Source organism: Nomascus leucogenys, chromosome 6 (assembly GCF_006542625.1).
Source record: "Nomascus leucogenys isolate Asia chromosome 6, Asia_NLE_v1, whole genome shotgun sequence".
NCBI lineage: Eukaryota > Metazoa > Chordata > Mammalia > Primates > Hylobatidae > Nomascus > Nomascus leucogenys.
The window spans coordinates 96,707,592-96,720,460 of record NC_044386.1 but is presented as its reverse complement, the minus strand read 5'-3'; the positions used below and the strand labels follow the sequence as shown (position 1 = coordinate 96,720,460).

The following is a 12,869-nucleotide window of genomic DNA, read 5'->3' as shown; positions in this document are numbered from 1 at the left end:
CCCACCCTACAGAGCTCCACCTCTTACTGCGTACCCATTTTCATGCCATCACAGATCCGTGGAATTCAAAATGATATTTGATGCAGACTTGAATAGAGCTAGTTTTTAATTCTCAGCTCTATGTATGACTTCAAAACATATGCAAAGGTTTTTTTTACAGCCACTTTTTAATGGTGCTTTAAAGGAAAAGATGAAGAGGCCCCTTCATAGTAATTAATTTTTTGGTTTTTGTTTTGAGATAACTCAGGAGCTAGTTTCCTGTAAACTTCAAACTCCTAACACAGTTTCATTAAATTGTACCTATTATAATATGATTGTGTCTTGCTAAGCCAGCCCCTATTGTAGTCAGTTTTAAGGACTACTGTTAGTTTCTCATTGGCCCATTGTGATTTAGTGTTCATAAAAAAGTTATGACATTTAACTGAGGGTTTAGAATTTTTCAAGATGACTGGGCTTTTTCCTGTGATTTGTGAGTTTCTCTTGTTTGGCTTTAGGCTTAAAGAATTCCTGATCTAGAGTCAACTGCAAGCAAGCCAGGCTTCCAGGCTGGTGTCCCATTCTTATTAAAACATTCCCTTTGTACACGTGGATGGCCTTGTGATTCAGAAGGCATGGTTTTAATACACAAAGCCTTTTAACTTTTTAAACTATTTCAATAAAGAAATTGCTGAAACAGTAAATTTTTTAACGAGTCATGTTGACTAATTCGTTAGCATTAAATTGTTTTCCCTAGCCATTGATTATTTAGTTTTAATGTAGATTTATTTCTGTGTAGTCTGCTTTCTGTGCCAGGATATTTTCTAAAAATTAGATAAGTTCTTAGATGTATGGAAATTCGAGGAACTCTTTGATGTCATATTCAGTAAACCTCAGGATGGCAATAAGGGAAATATGGAGCTGTTGATTTATGTGTATATGTATGTATGTGTATATTTGGGTGTGTGATCTAAACACCCAGGAAATAAATTTAATTTATAGCTTCCTTCTTGACCAAGTTATTTTAAAGCTTAACATGGTGATAGAATTATATGGAAATATTGATTGGTTTTTTCTTTTGTAAGTGTATTGCTGCTTAGCAATTAAATGATTAAGTGTAGCTCAGGGCTTCATTTTATTTCTTCATGTTGTATTTGAAAGAATTAAATGGGTTGATTCAGAGTTTTAAAAAATAGAAGTATAGGTAATAAAGGAGAATTACAGAATCTGTTGGCCTACATTTGTAAGATCAGTCCACCTTGAGTTGCCCAGTTATTTGAATTTATCAGAGAAAAATAGTACCAAGTAAGTATAAATATTCAAGTAGTTATTGAATATTTCATTAGCATATATATGCCACCTTTATTTTTCTTAATTCTCAATGTGAGAAATTTGGATGATTTTCATAAATATTCAAAAATTATTCTGCTGTACAAAATTGAGAGTATTGTTGAAAGAGATAATAATTTGCTCTTCGATCTTTTTATTTCTTTTATGAAAACCCATCTCCAAAAAAATTTAAATGAAAAGTTGCTAATTGCAATGAGGGTTTTCTATGAAGTTATTAAATTTGATTCTTAAATTGTATGAACTTCCTCAATAGCTTTGCTTATTCTTATATATAAACAGAACATTTTAATATAAGATTTGGTAGTATAATACGTTGCTAGTCTGCAGCTCTTCTATAGGAGAAATGAAGATCTTTGCAAAAGATTTGGCGACGCCAGATTTTCTATGTAGGGTTAAAAAAGAAAGTTTTTGATTATATTGAATGAATTCAGTAAAAATGGTGTACTTTCTTTTCTCCAGCAATATGAATACCACATATTATAAAAATTAATAACAATAGGCATCATTTTGCTGGCAGAAATGGCAGTTCACATACTTTTTTACAGCGAACTATAGACAAGGTCTGATATAATAAAGGAAATAGACTTTTTTTTTGAGATGGAGTCTTGCTCTGTTGCCCAGGCTGGAGTGCAATGGCAAATCTCGGCTCACTGCAACCTTTGCTTCCTGGGTTCAAGCGATTCTCTGACCTCAGCCTCCTGGGATTACGGGTGAGTAGCTAGGATTACAGGTGCCACCCCACCTGGCTAATTTTTATATTTTTAGTAGAGATGGGGTTTCACCATGTTGGCCAGGCTGGTCTCGAAACTCCTGACCTCAAGTGATCCACCTGCCTCGGCCTCCCAAAGTGCTGAGATTACAGGTGTGAGCCACCATGCCCAGCCAGGAGATAGAAATCTTGTACAGCTCTTATAGTCAGAAACCTGATTATTCCAAAGATGAGAGTGCTATCTAATAATCATCTACACAGAGCTACTAAGTAAGATCAAATGTTTAGAGCTCATAAAAGATCACATAAAACCAATAACAAGAATATTGCAAGCCAGCCCACACTGTCTGAAGGAAGTTTATGGAGTCCACTTGAGAACATTAAAATATTTTGTGTTCCTTGTTAATTCTAAAAATAATAAAAATTTAACAGAAACATGGAATAGGAATAGGTTTTAGAATAAGAAAAGGCTCAAAAAAAAAAAAAAGAAATCATTTGATTATCCCCTTTCATTTTGCAAAGTGAAACTAAGGGTGTTAAGCTACATCCTCAAGTGTTGTATAGGTGGTAACAGAACTAAGACTAGAATACACTTTACTTATCTATTAAATAATTGAAGATAGAATTTGAAAAGTTGTGATGGGAAATTATTTTATTTTGTTGTTAATTTTTAAGATTTACATAGAGTAAAACTGACCTTTTTTTTGAGATGGGGTCTCACTCTGTTGCCCAGGCTGGAGTGCAGTAGCATGATCTCAGCTCACTGCAGCCTCCGCCTCCCATTTTCAAGCGATTCTTGTGCCTCAGCCTCCTAAGTAGCTGGGATTATAGGTGCCTGCCTCCATGCCCAGCTAATTTTGTGTATTTACTAGAGACCAAGATTTCACCATGTTGGCCAGTCTGGTCTCGAAATCCTGATCTCAAGTGATCCGCCCACCTCAGCCTCCCAAAGTGCTAGGATTACAGGCATGAGCCACCATGCCCGGCCCAAAACTGACTTTACGTAAGTTCTGTGAGCTTTAACGCATGTATGGATCCATATAACTACCACTACAAATAGGAAACAAACAGTCCCATCACCCTAGAAAACTTCTGGCTTTCCCTTTTTGGTCAAAATCTCTCCCTACATCTAATAATTACCGATCTGTACTTCATCACTATAGTTTTACCTATTCCAGAATATTGTATAAATGGAATTTTTTTTCCTAGCCAAACTGTATCCAGCTTTATTAAAGATACCTTCCATAAATAATCATGGTATTTCGGGCAGGACATGGGCAGAAAATCATTAACAGCATACAACAACTTTCAAACTCCCTTCTTCAGTGGACTACCAAAAATCAGAAAGCCACTGTAAACCCAATTAAGTCTTCATGTGATGCTCTGAACAGGGAAAGTTTAGAGTGAGGGTTGACATTTCACATTTAGAATGTTGTTTAACGACTTTTCACCTTGCTGATCCTGACTCAGGAAGTGAAATGAAAATGACAGAATTTATCTGAAGATCCACAATCTAGAAATGGAACCACTGCTCCTTTGAGGGGCTCCATCTCAGTGGTATCACTGAACATCCAGTTTGTCTGACACACTGGTAACCAATTATTGGGAGTCAGATCCCAGCAGATGTCTGGGTTAAAGGGAGTTAAGTCTATGCTGAAAGGTGGAAAGGGAGAAAAGAACATAAAAACAAATTTGTTTTTCCATCCCACAGGCTTTTGTGCCAAGGAGGCCATGTGTGTCTAAGTCAGGGAATCCCTCCTCCTGAGATCCAAGAGGAAGTCTCTCAAAACTAGAAGGGAAAGGTATTTTCCCCACATCAGTCCAGCTTTGGAGACATTCTATTAGTGACATATGCCCCTTCCCACAAAAACAACAGTAAGTGTTCTGTGTGCTAGCAACATAGCTTTGAAACACACACACACACACACACACACACACACACACACCACACACACACACGCGCGCGCGCGCACCTTGGGAGGCCGAGGCAGCCAGATCACTTGAGGTCAGTTCAAGACCAGCTTGACCAACGTGGTGAAACCCCATCTCTACTAAAAATACAAAAATTAGCCAGGTGTGGTGGCATGTGTCTGTAATCCCAGCTACTCAGGAGGCTGAGGCTAGAGAATGGCTTGAACCCAGGAGGCGGAGGTTGCAGTGAGCAGAGATGATGCCATTGCACTCCAGCCTGGGCGATACAGTGAGACTCTGTCTCAAAAAAAAAAAAAAAAAAAAACCCACAAAATTCTGCATTTTTATAAAACTTGATAAAAAGTAGTATTTCCAACTGTATAGTCACCAGAAGTACACAGTTATAAAAAATGCACCTGCTTCACTTGGTATCTCCAGCACCCTCACCTTTCTGTGCGTGGTCTGTTTTGGCGTCTCCATTTTCTGCAGGCTTGTTCCCCTCCTTGCCAGTGTCAGCTTTTCCCATTTCTCCTTTGAGTACCTTCTCTCCATTCTTTGCAGGGACCTTTTTAGGCTTGGTCTCTGGCTTTGGAGGAGCAGGTTTAGCAGACAACCTCGCAGATCTTCTCTGTGGTTTGTCCCTCACTTTGGCTTTATCTCCTTTAGCATATCCCCTTCAGCCTTTCTCTTGGGCATGGTGGTGGCGATGTGGCAGGACGTAAGTGCGTTGTGTGGGCTTTGGTCAGTCTGGGGGTCGTTTTCCCTGCTTCTTCTTCACACTGCTCCTATAAATTGAATTATTATGTACTCTTTTGAATCTAGCTTCTTTCTCTCAGCTTAATTTTTTGAAATTCATATGTTGTGTGTATTAGTAGTTCATTCTTTTAATTGCTGAGTAGTATTCCATTGTATGAGTATATCACAGTGTACTTAATCACCTGTTCATGAACATTTCGTTTCCAGTGTTTCTTCAAAAGACTTCATTTTTTTAGAGCAATTTTAGGTTCAACATCAAAACTGAGAAAAAGATACAGAGATATCCCACATACCTTCATCCCCACGAGTGTATAGCATTCCCTATTATCAACATCCCCACCAGAATGGTACATTTGCTACAGCTGATGAACCTTCATTGAGACATCATAATCACCCCAAGCCCATAGTTTACATTAGGGTTCACTCTTGGTGTTGTACATTCTATAGGTTTGGATAAATGCATAATGACAGCTGTCCACCATTCTAGTATCATATAGAGTATTTTCACTGCCCTAAAAATCCTCTGCATTCTGCCTATTCATCCCTTTTCCTTCTGCAGCCCCTGGCAACCCACTGAACCTTTTACTCTCTCCATGGTTTTAACTTTTTCAGAACGTCATATAGTTGGAATCATACAATATGTTGCCTTTTCAGATTGGTTTCTTAATTCCAGTTTTTATCTGTTATGAATAAAGTTGCTATAATTTTTTTCTATTAGACAGAACAAAAACATTTACTTACAGGTATGGTGATCCTATTAGTGAACTCTTAAATAATTCACAGAATTAATTCACTTTTTAAACTTTTTATTTTGAAATAATTATAAATTCACATGAATTTGAAAACGTAGTACAGAGAAATACCATATTTACTGTACCATTCACCGAGTTTCCCCTATTAGTTCTATCTTATGTAACTATAGAACAATATTAAAACCAGTACATTGACATTGGTGTAAAGCGAGTAGTATATCGTTCTTTGGTATTTTATCACATGTGTAGATTCATGTAACCAGCACTGCAACCAAGATACAGAATTCCTTAACCCAGTGATATCCCTGTGCTGCCTCTTTATAGTCACACACACCCTGACTCCCTTCCACCATCCCTCACCCTTGGTAACCATCTCTATAATTTTGTCATTTTGAGAATGTTATATAAATGGAATCATGTAGTATAAAATCTTTGAGATTGACTTTTTTTACTTGGCATAATGCCCTTGAGATCCATCTAAGTTGAGATGTCAAGAATCATTCCTATTTATTGCTGATATAGTTAGTTTTCCATGGTATGGATGTGTCACAGTTTGTTTGTTTCTCTGGCTTTCCTGCAGGTTACTTGAATACTTTTTAGAATTCAGTGTTTTAAAGTATATCTCTTTGTATGGCTTTTTTGTCGTCACTCTAGATACTACATTTTGTATGCAACAAGTCATAGTCGGCTGTACTACAGTGCTACTTGGTGATGCTACATTTTATCACTTCCAGTAAAGTATAGAAACTTTTGCTCCCTTTAGTCCCCCCCATTTAATTATCTTAACATTTTTATATGTTTCTAATATATGTATATGTGTATATTATGTGCATGTTTATATTTTTATGTGTATTAATAGTTTTATTTTCTTTACATACATTTTGAACTATATCATACAGCATTATAATTTTTGCTTCAACAGTCAAACATAATTTGGAGAACTCAAGTGAAACAGGAATCTGTTGTATTTATACATATTTTTCCTCCTTCTGTCATCCTTCCTTCCTCATTATCCACGATTCCTGGATTATCCGAGATCTTTTTTCATTTCCTTTCTGCTTAGAGAATTTTCTTTATTCTTTTAGAGCAGATCTGCTAGTGAGAAATTCTCCTTTCTCTATAAATATTTTTATTTTTTTCTTCATTTCTGCAGGATATTTTTGCTGGATAAAGAACTCTGAGTTAACAAGCCTTTTCTCCTAGCACCTGAAAGATATCGTGCCAGTTCCTTCTGGCTTCCATGGTTTTTAATGAGAAATTTACTGTCATTAAACTCTTTTTCCCCGCTAGGGAAAATGTTGTTTTTCTGTTGCTGCTTTCAAGATTTTTTCTATGTCTTCAGTTTTCAGAAGTTTGACTTTGATGTGTTTTGGCCTGGATTGATTTGGTGTTTACACTGGGGTTTACTTGGCTTCTTGAATCTATAGGTTTATGTCTTTTGAGAACTTTTCAGTCATATTTTTTCAAATCATTTTTCTGTCCTTTTTCTCCTCTCCTTTTGAGACTCTGATGACGTGAATATTAATCTTTTATTATAGTTTCACGAGTCACCAAAGTTCTGTTTTTTTAGTTTGTTTTCTTCCTATTGTTCAGACTGGCAAATTTCTATTGTTTTATTTTTAGTACATTGATTCCTTCTTCTGTCACATCCATTCTGCTATTGAACCCATCCACTGATATTGATTTCAGTTATTATAATTTTGGTTTTGTAATTTCAGTATTTACATTCTGTATTTCTTTGCTGAGACTCTTTACTCAAGCTTTCTGTTTTTTTCGTTTGTTTCCAATGTGTTGGTAATTGCCCGTTGAAGCATTTTAATGGTGGCTGCCTTAAAATCCTTGTGAGATAATTCTTTTTCTTTCTTTAAAAAAAATACATTTATTTCTTTTTTCTTTTCCTTTTTTTTTATTTTTTTATTTTATTTATTTATTTATTTATTTTTTTGAGACAGAGTCTCACTCTGTCGCCCAGTCTGCACTGCAATCTCAGCTGACTGCAACCTCCGTCTCCCAAGTTCAAGCGATTCTCCTGCCTCAGCCTCCTGAGTAGCTGGGATTACAGGCATGTGCCATCACACCCATCTAATTTTTTATTTTTAGTGGAGATGGGATTTCACTGTGTTAGCCAGGATGGTCTCAATCTGCTGACCTCACGATCCACCCACCTCAGCCTCCCAAAGTGCTGGGATTATAGGCATGAGCCACCACGCCCAGCCTCATTTATTTCTTAAAATCTGTGTATAAGTGGACCCACTTGATTTAACCCATGTTGTTTAAGTATCAACTGTACCTTACCAAGATGTACATATTTATTTTATTTTTGGAATTTTGTCTTATTTCAATAGGTTTTGGGGGAACAGGTGGTGTTTGGTTACATGAATAAGTTCTTTAGTGGTGATTTATGAGATTCTGGTGCACCTATCACCCTAGAAGTACATGCTGTACCCAATGTGTAGTCTTTTATCCCTCATCTCCCTCTTATCCTTCCTCCAAGTCCTCAAAGTTCCTTGTATCATTCATATGTCTTTGCATCCTCATAGCTTAGCTTCCATTTATGAGTGAGAACATACTATGTTTGGTTTTCCATTCCTGAGTGAAATAATGGTCTCCAGTTCCATCTAAGTTGCTGCAAATGCCATTATTTTGTTCCTTTTTATTGCTGAGTAGTATTCCATGGTATATATACGCCACATTTTCTTTATCCATTTGTTGATTGATGGACATTTGGGCTGGTTCCATATTTTTGCAGTTTTGAATTGTGCTGCCATAAACATGCATGTGCAAGTATCTTTTTTGTATAATGACTTTTTTTTTCCTCTGAATAGATATCCAGGAGTGGGATTGTTGGATCAAATGGTAAATCTGCTTTTAGTTCTTTAAGGAATCTCCATACTGTTTTCCATAGTGGTGTACTAGTTTATATTCCAACCAGCAGTGTAAAAGTGTTCCTTTTTTCATGACATCCACACCAACATCTATTTTTATTTTTTGATTATGAGTTTTTTTATTTTTTATTTTTTATTTTTTGATTATGATTTATTTTATGGTTATTGTTGCAGGAGTAAGGTAGTATCTCGTTGTGGTTTTGATTTGTATTTCTCTGATCATTAGTGATGTTGAGCACTTTTTCATATGTTTTTTGGCCATTTGTATATCTTATTTTGAAAATTGTCTATTCATGTCTTTAGCCCACTTGATGGGATTTTTTTTTTCTTGCTAATTTGGTTCCTTGTAGATTCTGGATGTTAGTCTTTTGTCAGATAGATTGCAAAGATTTTCTCCCACTCTGTGGGTTGTCTGCTTTCTCTGCTGATTGTTTTTTTGCTGTGCAGAAGCTTTTTTGTTTAATTAAGTTCCATCTATTTATCTTTGTTTTTGTTGCGTTTGCTTTCAGGTTCTTGGTCATGAAGTCTTTGCTTAAGCCAGTGTCTAGAAGGCTTTTCCCAATGTTATCTTCTAGAATTTTTATGGTTTCATGTCTCAGATGTAAATCTTTGGTCCATTTTGAGTGGATTTTTGTATAAGGTGAGAGATGAGGATCCAGTTTCATTCTTCTACACGTGGCTTGCCAATTATCCCAGCACCATTTGTTGAATAGTTTCCTTTTCCTACTTTATGTTTTTGTTTGCTTTGTCAAAGATCAGTTGACTGTAAGTATTTCTCTTTATTTCTGGGTTCTCTATTCTGTTCCATTGGTCTGTATGCCTGTTTCTATTCCAGTGCAATGCTGTTTCGGTGACTGTGGCCTTATAGTATCATTTGAAGTTGGGTAATGTGATGCCTCCAAATTTGTTCTTTTTGCTTAGTCTTGCTTTGGCTATGTGGGCTCTTTTTTGGTTCCATGTGAATTTTAGGATTGTTTTTTCTAGTTCTGTGAAGAATGGTGGTGGTATTTTGATGGGAATTTCATTGAATTTGTTGATTGCTTTTGGTAGTATGGTCATTATCACAATATTGATTCTACCCATCCATGAAAATGGGATGTGTTTCTATGTGTTTTGTCATCTATAATTTCTTTCAGTAGTGTTGTGTAGTTTTCCTTGCAGAGGTCTTTTACTTTCGCCTCTTGGTTAAGTATATTCCTAAGTTTTTTATTTTTGTTTTTAAAGCTGTTATAAAAGGGGTTGAGTTCTTGATTTGATTCTCAGCTTGGTTGTTGTTGATGTATAGCAGGGCTACTGATTTGTATACATTAATTTTGTATGCTGAAACTTTGCTGAAATCATTTACTAGTTCAGGAGCTTTTTGGATGAGTCTTTAGGATTTTCTAGGTATATGGTTATGTCATCAGCAAACAGTGACAGTTTGACTTCCTCTTTGCCAGTTTGGATGCCCTTTATTTCTTTCTCTTGTCTAATTTTTCTTGCTAGGACTTCCAGTACTATGTTGAATAGAAGTGGTGAAAGTGGACGTCCTTGTCCTGTTCCAGTTTTCAGGGAGAATACTTTCAACTTTTCCCCATTCAGTATAGTGTTAGCTGTGGGCTTGTCATAGATGGCTTTTATTACCTTAAGGTATGTTCCTTCTTTACCAATTTTGCTGAGGGTTGTAATCATACATAAAGGGATACTGGATTTTGTCAAACACTTTTTCTGCATCTACTGAGATGATCATGTGATTTTTGTTTTTAATTCTTTTTATGTGGTGGATCACATTTATTGACTTGCAGATGTTAAACCATCCCTGCATCCCTGGTATGAAACCCACTTGATCATGGTGGATTATCTTTTTGATCTCTGTTGGATTCGTTTAGCTAGTATTTTGTTAAGGATTTTTGCATGTATGTTCATCAGGGATATTGGTTTGTAGTTTTCTTTTTTTGGTTATGTCCTTTTCTGCTTTTGGTATTAGGGTGATACCGGCTTCATAGAATGATTTTGGGAGGATTCCTTCTTTATGTATCTTCTGGAGTAGTGTCAATAGGATTGATAACCAGTTCTTCTTTAAACGTCTGATAGAATTCAGCTGTGAATCCATCTAGTCCTGGACTTTTTTTTTTTTTTGGTAACTTTTTAATTACCATTTCATTCTTGTTGCTTGTTATTGGTCTGTTCAGAGTTTCTGTTTCTTCCTGGTTTAATCTAGGAGGGTTGTATATTTCCAGGAATTTATCCATCTCCTTTAGTTTTCTAGTTCATGCACATAAAAGTGTTCATAGTAGCCTTGAATGATATTTTATATTTCTATGGTATTGGCTGTTTTATATCCCATTTTGTTTCTAATTGAGCTTATTTGGATCTTCTGTCTTCTTTCTTGGTTAATCACACTAATGGTCTATCAATTTTATTTATCTTTTCAAAGAACCAGCTTTTTGTTGTATTTATCTTTTGTATTTTTATATTTGTTTCAATTTCATTTAGTACTGCTCTGATCTTGGTTGCTCGTTTTCTTCTGTTGGGCTTGGGTTTGGTTTGTTCTTGTTTCTTTAGCTCCTCAAGGTGTGACCTTAGATTGTCTGTTTGTGCTCTTTCAGACTTATCAATGTAGGCATTTAATGCTGTGAATTTCCTGTTAGCACTGCCTTTGCTGTATCCCAGAGGTTTTTATAGGTTGTGTCACTATTATCGTTCAGTTCAAATAATTTGTTAATTTCCATCTTGATTTCATTTTTGACTCAGTCATCATTCAGGAACATGTTATTTAATTTCCATATATTCGCATGGTTTTGAGGGTTCCTTTTGGAGTTGATTTCCTTTTTTTATTATTATGCTTTAAGTTCTAGGGTACATGTGCACAACGTGCAGGTTTGTTACATATGTATACATGTGCCGTGTTGGTGTGCCGCACCCATTAACTCATCATTTACATTAGGTATACCTCCTAATGCTATCCCTCCCTGCTCCCCCAACCCCACGACAGGCCCCGGTGTGTGATGTTCCCTTTCCTGTGTCCAAGTGTTCTCATTGTTCAGTTGCCACCTATGAGTGAGAACATGCGATGTTTGGTTTTTTGTCCTTGCAATAGTTTGCTGAGAATGATGGTTTCCAGCTTCATTCATGTCCCTACAAAGGACATGAACTCATCCTTTTTTTATGGCTGCATAGTATTCCATGGTGTATATGTGCCACGTTTTCTTAATCCAGTCTATCGTTGTTGGACATTTGGGTTGGTTCCAAGTCTTTGCTATTGTGAATAGTGCCGCAATAAGCATACATGTGCATGTGTCTTTATAGCAGCATGATTTATAATCCTTTGGGTATATACCCAGCAATGACATGGCTGGGTCAAATGGTATTTCTAGTTCTAGATCCATGAGGAATCGCCATACTGACTTCCACAATGGTTGAACTAGTTTACAGTCCCACCAACAGTGTAAAAGTGTTCCTATTTCTCCACATCCTCTCCAGCACCTATTGTTTCCTGACTTTTTAAAGATCGCCATTCTAACTGGTGTAAGATGGTATCTCATTGCGGTTTAGTTTTGCGTTTCTCTGATGGCCAGTGATGATGAGCATTTTTTCATGTGTCTTTTGGCTGCATAAATGTCTTCCTTTAATAAGTGTCTGTTCATATCCTTTGCCCACTTTTTCATGGGGTTGTTTGTTTTTTTCTTGTAAATTTGTTTGAGTTCATTGTAGATTCTGGATATTAGCCCTTTGTCAGATGAGTAGAATGCAAAAATTTTCTCCCATTCTGTAGGTTGCCTGTTCACTCTGATGGTAGTTTCTTTTGCTGTGCAGAAGCTCTTTAGTTTAATTAGATCCCATTTGTCAATTGTGGCTTTTGTTGCCATTGCTTTTTGTATTTTAGGCATGAAGTCCTTGCCCATGCCTACGTCCTGCTCAACGAAATAAAAGAGGACACAAACAAATGGAAGAACATTCCATGCTCGTGAGTAGGAAGAATCAATATTGTGAAAATGGCCATACTGCCCAAGGTAATTTATAGATTCAGTGCCATCCCCATCAAGCTACCAATGACTTTCTTCACAGAATTGGAAAAAAACTACTTTAAAGTTCACGTGGAACCAAAAAAGAGCCCGCATTGCCAAGTCAGCCCTAAGCCTATGAGCTTAGCCGTTGAGCAGTGGTTTGTAGTTCTTGAAAAGGTCCTTCACATCCCTTGTAAGTTGGATTCTTAGGCATTTTCTTCTCTTTGAAGCAGTTGTGAATGGGAGTTCACTCATGATTTGGCTCTCTGTTTCTCTGTTATTGGTGTATAAGAATGCTTGTGATTTTTGCACATTGATTTTGTATCCTGAGACTTTGCTGAAGTTGCTTATCAGCTTAAGGAGATTTTGGGCTGAGACGATGGGGTTTTCTAGATATACAATCATGTCATCTGCAAACAGGGACAATTTGACTTCCTCTTTTCCTAATTGAATACCCTTTATTTCTTTCTCCTGCCTGATTGCCCTGGCCAGAACTTCCAACACTATGTTGAATAGGAGTGGTGAGAGAGGGCATCCCTGTCTT

The 12,869-nt window shown here is 36.6% G+C and overlaps 1 protein-coding gene and 1 pseudogene across 8 annotated transcripts in view; one reads left to right on the top strand and one right to left on the bottom strand.

Annotated features, from left to right (window-relative positions):
• PEAK1 (pseudopodium enriched atypical kinase 1) overlaps window positions 1-12,869 on the top strand; it is a 298,162-nt gene that overhangs the window by 135,151 nt on the left and 150,142 nt on the right. The window lies entirely within an intron of this gene.
• Window positions 4,286-5,329, bottom strand: LOC115835522 (annotated as a pseudogene).